We start from the raw sequence: 5942 nt of genomic DNA on the forward strand, positions 1-5942 counted from the left end.
TTTAGGCTGCCTGCAGAAAATGTAGCCCAGATTGAAGAGATTGGAAGCCAATCTCAAAAAGATCTGCAATAGAGGTATATCTTATCATCTTAAACTTTGAAGATTACAAATGGGTTTACCCATTTCAAGTGATTTAATTTCTTGATTAAGTCTCTCATAAGTATACCCAGCCACTGGTGTTTTAGCTAGTTCTGGATATAGTCCAAGTGGCCAACCAAGAATAGCCATTCCAAGAGGCAAGCAATTCTTAGCTTTAGCAATCCCATCAACTGACAGGAGTACTTAGTTGGAGAAGGGATCCAGGGTCTGTTTGAGCTGTAACAGATAGATACATGTCTTTGATTCCATGAAGCTTAGAACTGTTGGTGTAGTGAGGGTAATGAGATATAGAGCCATCCATCTGGGTAAACAGCATGTGAGTGAGAGACTTTCAAATCAACTCAGTTCCTGGGTAGGGTGTTCTTGGTGATAGGGTCAGCTGAGTTGAAGACACAATTAGTGTGTTCACTGAGAAAGTATCTTAAGAGAGTAAGAGAACGTAAATATCAGAGACTTTTGTGGCTTGGGTCGAGAGGAGGTAAATTTCCTAGGATAGAACAGCAGTACATTAACTCAAGGGAGCTGAGGGACGAGGGAGGGTGCGGCCTTCCATGTGTTCGAGGTAATAGGGTAAGAGGTAAGAGTTGACTCCACCTTCTCTACCCTTCTGAGGACTGAGGGCAGTAGGGAACAGGAAGATGCCAGAGCTCTTGACGGTAGCTGAGTGACTTGAGGGATGAATGCCAGGCCATTATCTGACTCTCTGCACCTAGGAGATTCAAATATGATCGGAATATTTATGAGGTGGAGATATACCACTTCTGCAGCCTTAGCCACAGTAGGGCAAGCTTCCACCCATCCTGAGAAGTAAGAAGATCAATGATTTTTCTTTTTATTTAGGAAACAATTTGTGTGAAATCTGCCAGTGTTCCCTAGAAAGACTACCCCCAAACTGACTTGGGTTAAAAGGAGAAGGAGGGGTCGCAAAGCTTCCTATGGAAAGTTTGTGTGCAAGGGGTGGGCTTTCCTGAGTGATGGCCTTAAGAAAACCAGAAAGGCTAGGGTGGAAGAGGAGAGGTAGGAGGGAGCAGTGAAGGTCAAGGCCCACTATGAAAGGGCATGTGCATATCTGTCGGGAAGGGCTATTCCTGAACATCAGGGGGAAGTATCTGTTTTGTAAAGGAAGCCTGCCCCAGGGGCCTGTAATGGCTCCCATGGGCTGGAGAGCTTTTTGTTGGATACAATATCTAAATTCTTTAATGAATTAATGGGGTCATTTGAGAAATATCTTAGATATTTCTCTACTTGGGAACAATCAGACAAAGAAAAAGGAACATGGACATAGGAAGTCCCTTGAGTACCTGCCATCTCCCTGTGAGGGAACATTCCACCAGTGCCAGACCAGGGGGAGTCACTGGTGGGTACCAGGGAGGTGATGACACCTGGGGAGATGGAAGAGGTTAGGTGGCAGTAGGTGAGGGAGAACACAATGTGAAGAGCATAGAAAGTTTGAATGTAAGGGACTTCAGACCATCTGCCAGTGTGTAAGTTGACCGAAATAGTTAAGATCTGTGAGAACTTAAATGTAAAATGTGCCATGTTCTGGCTACTGAGACTGATTATAAAGATATTAAGTATAGATACGTGCATCAAGAAACCGCTGAGCAAAGCCAGACTCTGGAAAAGAAATGGCAGCTTGAGTGAGAACCTGCCAGAATGCCTTGACCTTTCAAATAGAAGGCAGAATCCAGGTGGGAAAGTTTGTTGGTTTATGCAAGGGCAAATCTCTCTCTCTCTCTCTCTCTCTCTCTCTCTCTCTCTCTCTCTCTCTCTCTCTCTCTCTCTCTCTCTCTCTCTCTCTCTCTCTCTGTGTGTGTGTGTGTGTGTGTGTCTGAATTTCAGACACTGGAATAGCCAGATAGGTAACCACGGGGAGTCTGGAGACCACAAGTGATGGTCATGGGTGAATGCTCTGGTCAACAGTTGTGGAGAGCCTTTTGGGGTGCTGACATTGGACTAGGACAAGAAAATGGTCTTCTGGCAGGAATCTGACATTGGCCATGACAAGGAAGTAAGCTCAGGCAGAAATCTGACATTAGGGCATGATAAGGAAGTAAGTTTTGGCAAGAATCTAAACTTAGGCTATGATAGGGAAGTAGGTTAAGGCAGTAATTTTAATCTTAGGGTGGCACAAAAGAAGTAGACTTCAGGCAAGATTTTTGGGCTAGGACAAGGAAGTGGGCTCAAGTATTTTGGTCATTATGACAAGACCTTTTAAACACTGTCACTGTGGGGACAGTATTCACAGGACTCTGCTTACTGCCTTGCCAGTTCCTTATTGTACTGCTCGCCCTTAATACCTGCATGTAATTAAAATGGTATAAAAAGTGGATTGGAAAAATTAAATTTGCCTTCAGTCTCAGAATTGATTGGGGTCATGCTACAATGTTGTCTAATTGTCTTTTTTCTTTTTAATCCTCATACCTACACTGCAGAACCTGTTGACTGACTGAGCAGGCTTAGTCAAACAGTACTTTTGTACAAAGTCTCAGCCAGGACTTTCTGAGAAATATTTCAGGTTTACTTTCGTAGAATAACTAAGTCTCTGAGCAAAGGCATGGTCTGGTGGTATTAAGACCATCTCCCTAAAATACCATTATCAGCTCTATCATTTTGAAAACCCTGTCTTGAAGAACTAACATAGTTACTAATAACTATGTCAGATACTGTTGAAAATACAAAAGCAGAATGTCACGGGCCAGCCAGCCTTGGCCCTTCAACCTGCGGGAGAAACAGGGTTCCGGTACAGGTCAGCAAGACATCGGTGGAGAAAAAAATTGGCACACACAGACAGGGACAAAAGAGAGTGTTGTATCTGAGTGTGTATTCTTAAAAATTAAACATCAGGCCTTTATGGTCATTACAAATGAAAAAGAAAAATCTGGCAGCTCAGCAGTCAAGGTACATCTGAGGCCATCTGAAACACACCGGGCCTAAAGCAGTAGCCACCTCTTCTGGACCAGCATGGCACCCCGGAGATCAGAGCGCTCAGGACCGACGGGACCCTGGCTGGAGTCCCGGGGGTGGGGTGGGGGGGTGGGGAGGGGGGGTGGCTGCTGACCACAGGAGGGTAGAGGGTCAAATGCTTGCTACAGCATTCACTCACTCACACATACACTAGGCTCAAGGTCCAGCCCATCCTTAGTAAATGCCTACTATGCTAATCTTCTTGGCTAGCAGAGATATGCCCCAGGAGTCCCATTCTTCTAATCCCTGGGAGTGGCTTAGCTGCAATTTTAATGTGGTTTGTCCTACAGACTGAAATGAGGATTTTTAGTTGACCTTGCCCTGGGATTATCAACTTCTATATAGTAAACTTCAACGCCCTACCTCCATCACTATCTCCCTAACAATGTCGGAGGCAATTAGTCTGAATGTGTAAGATTCCCTACAAAATTCCAAGCCAGGGTTTGGCTAAGATGTTGGAACATTGATGGTCAGAAAGCAACGTCCAATTTTTGTTTAGCTATTAGTAAATCATATCTTGGGGGGCAAGGACAAATCTGGGCCACCTCTGAGTTAGAAACGCCAAAAGGTCCCCAAGAGGCTGGCTACTTTCGAAGCTTTTCGCCTCAGGTCCGCGGTCAATTGGGCTTGGCTGTAGAAAAATTACAGAATGTTCACAGTTTTAAAAGCATGATGAAGCATAGTTCACTGTGATAGGAGTTCTTTTGCAAAACTTTATGAGTGGTGAGTCTGTATATTCTTCATTAGAAGCTAAGCTTCTATTTGTTCTAAGTTCACACATTCACACATCACATTCATTAATAAAATTTCATTGTGGGTGATTTTTATTATATATTGGATTATAAAAGTATTGTTCATCTTCAAGAATACCCTCAATTTTGAATCTGTTAAGCAACGTGACCCTCTTTTTGGCAATGAGTTGAGGGTAAGGAAAATCATGCTTTTCTTTTAATTTGGATCTGGTATTAAGGTTTCTACATAGTGCAACAGAAAATTCATAAGGTTAGCTTCCTGTGTCTGTGTGTACAGATGGCACACACTGTGTGTGTGTGGAATTCCACACATGTATGTGGAAGTTGAAAGGTCAACCTTACATGATGTTTCTAAGATGATGTCCACCTTGTTGGTTTTTCTTTCTTTTTTTTTATTATTAGATATTTTCTTTATTTACATTTCAAATGATATCTCCTTTTCAGGTTTCCCCTCAAAAAAAAAAAAAAAAAAAAAACCAAAACCCTATTCTCTCCCCCCTCCTCCTACTCACCAACCTATCCTCTCCTGCTTCCTGGCCCTGGCATTCCCCTACACTGGGGCATAGAGCTCACAGGACCAAGGGCCTCTCCTTCCATTGATGACCGACTAGGCCATCCTCTGCTACATATGCAGCTGGAGCCATGAGTCCCACCATGTGTACTCTTTGGTTGGTGGTTTAGTCCCTGGGAGCTCTGAGGGTACTAGTTAGTTCATAATGTTGTTCCTCCTGTGGGGCTGCAAACCCCTTCAGCTCCTTGAGTCCTTTATCTTCTTCATTTGGGGACCCTATGATTTTTTTTCTTATGTTTTCCTTTCCTTGAATCAGTTATTCACTGGTCTAGAACTTGCTAAGTAGCCTAGTGTGGGTTAAAATCCCCATGCTGCCACTAGGCAGGTGTTGGGCTGTGAGAAGAGGCAGGACTTCTCTCCAGGGGGGTGGAGAAGTGCAGTCTGAGGTCCCTTGGTTACTGCTGGATTTGGCTGGGGGTGGGGAGGGGTCCTAGTCTGCATGGAGGCCAAGGACATCAGGTTTTCAGACTCTTGGGCACCACAAAGCCACTGAGAATGGAGTGGGGGCCAGCAGGCAGGCTCTTGCAAGGGCTGAAGGGAAAAGAGGGGAGGAGAACTCCAGCTGGCTTCCTCAGGATGAGAGTGTCCTAGGCTTGTTCAGTGGGTGGCTTGGCTTGGTGTAGTCCATGGCTGGGAGTGCAGAGAAGCCTCCTGCAGGAGATTAGACATGGCTTTTTAGAGGAAGACCTGCTCCATTGTTCCCCACTGCAGATCCCAAATGAGAAGTGACAGTCTGAGGTTTTAAAGCATTTATTGTTAAGGTGGAGAGTTTGGTGAGTGAAACCTCCCCCCACCCCCTTTCTCAGGGTGGGCCTGAGGTTAAATACCTTTTGCAGGGAAGAGTGTTTGTGAAGGAGAGCTTAATTGGCTAAGCCCTTCAGGCCTTTAGGTGTATTAAAATGGAGATCTGTCTTGAGGCTACAGTTTTATGCGAGTCACAAAATCCAATTGAAGCAAATGTCATGAACAGATATAGGTAACTTACCTATTGTCATGTATTTTAATGGAAAAAAATCTGAAATGTAGCATATGTAAAATGTAAAATAGCATTTTAGCTGTCAAATATAGTTATTAAAGCTTTTAAATCACCTCAGATACCCATGAAAACATTTCGGAGGATAGGATTTGGTTTGGATCAACAGTGATACAGAGCTTCCTAGCTCTCTTGAATGAACTTACTGCTCCGAGTCTGAGGGTGGTAAAATCCCAAGATGCTCTGGAATCCATAAAGATTTTGGAAAACTTGAAATAGCTTATAGACTTCATCATTGAGGGGGAAAAATCAAGAATAGGGGGGTTTGAGACAGCAGAGTCATGTGACAAATAACAGGAAATCCTATTCTGGAGACCAGCACAGGGTGCAGATCTGAGTTTACTGCCCAGTCCATAAGCTTATAAACAGTGTTTGAGCCAATGGCAAGCCCCTACATCCTTGGCCAATCCTATCTTGCCACACTGTTGCCATGCGCCAATGAAAGACCTGCTTAGTTTTTATCACAATTGCTCTGTAGTACAGCTTAAGGTCCGGGATTGTGATTCCACCAGAGGTTCCT

The sequence above is a fragment of the Mastomys coucha genome, unplaced genomic scaffold, assembly GCF_008632895.1.
Source record: "Mastomys coucha isolate ucsf_1 unplaced genomic scaffold, UCSF_Mcou_1 pScaffold22, whole genome shotgun sequence".
Lineage (NCBI taxonomy): Eukaryota > Metazoa > Chordata > Mammalia > Rodentia > Muridae > Mastomys > Mastomys coucha.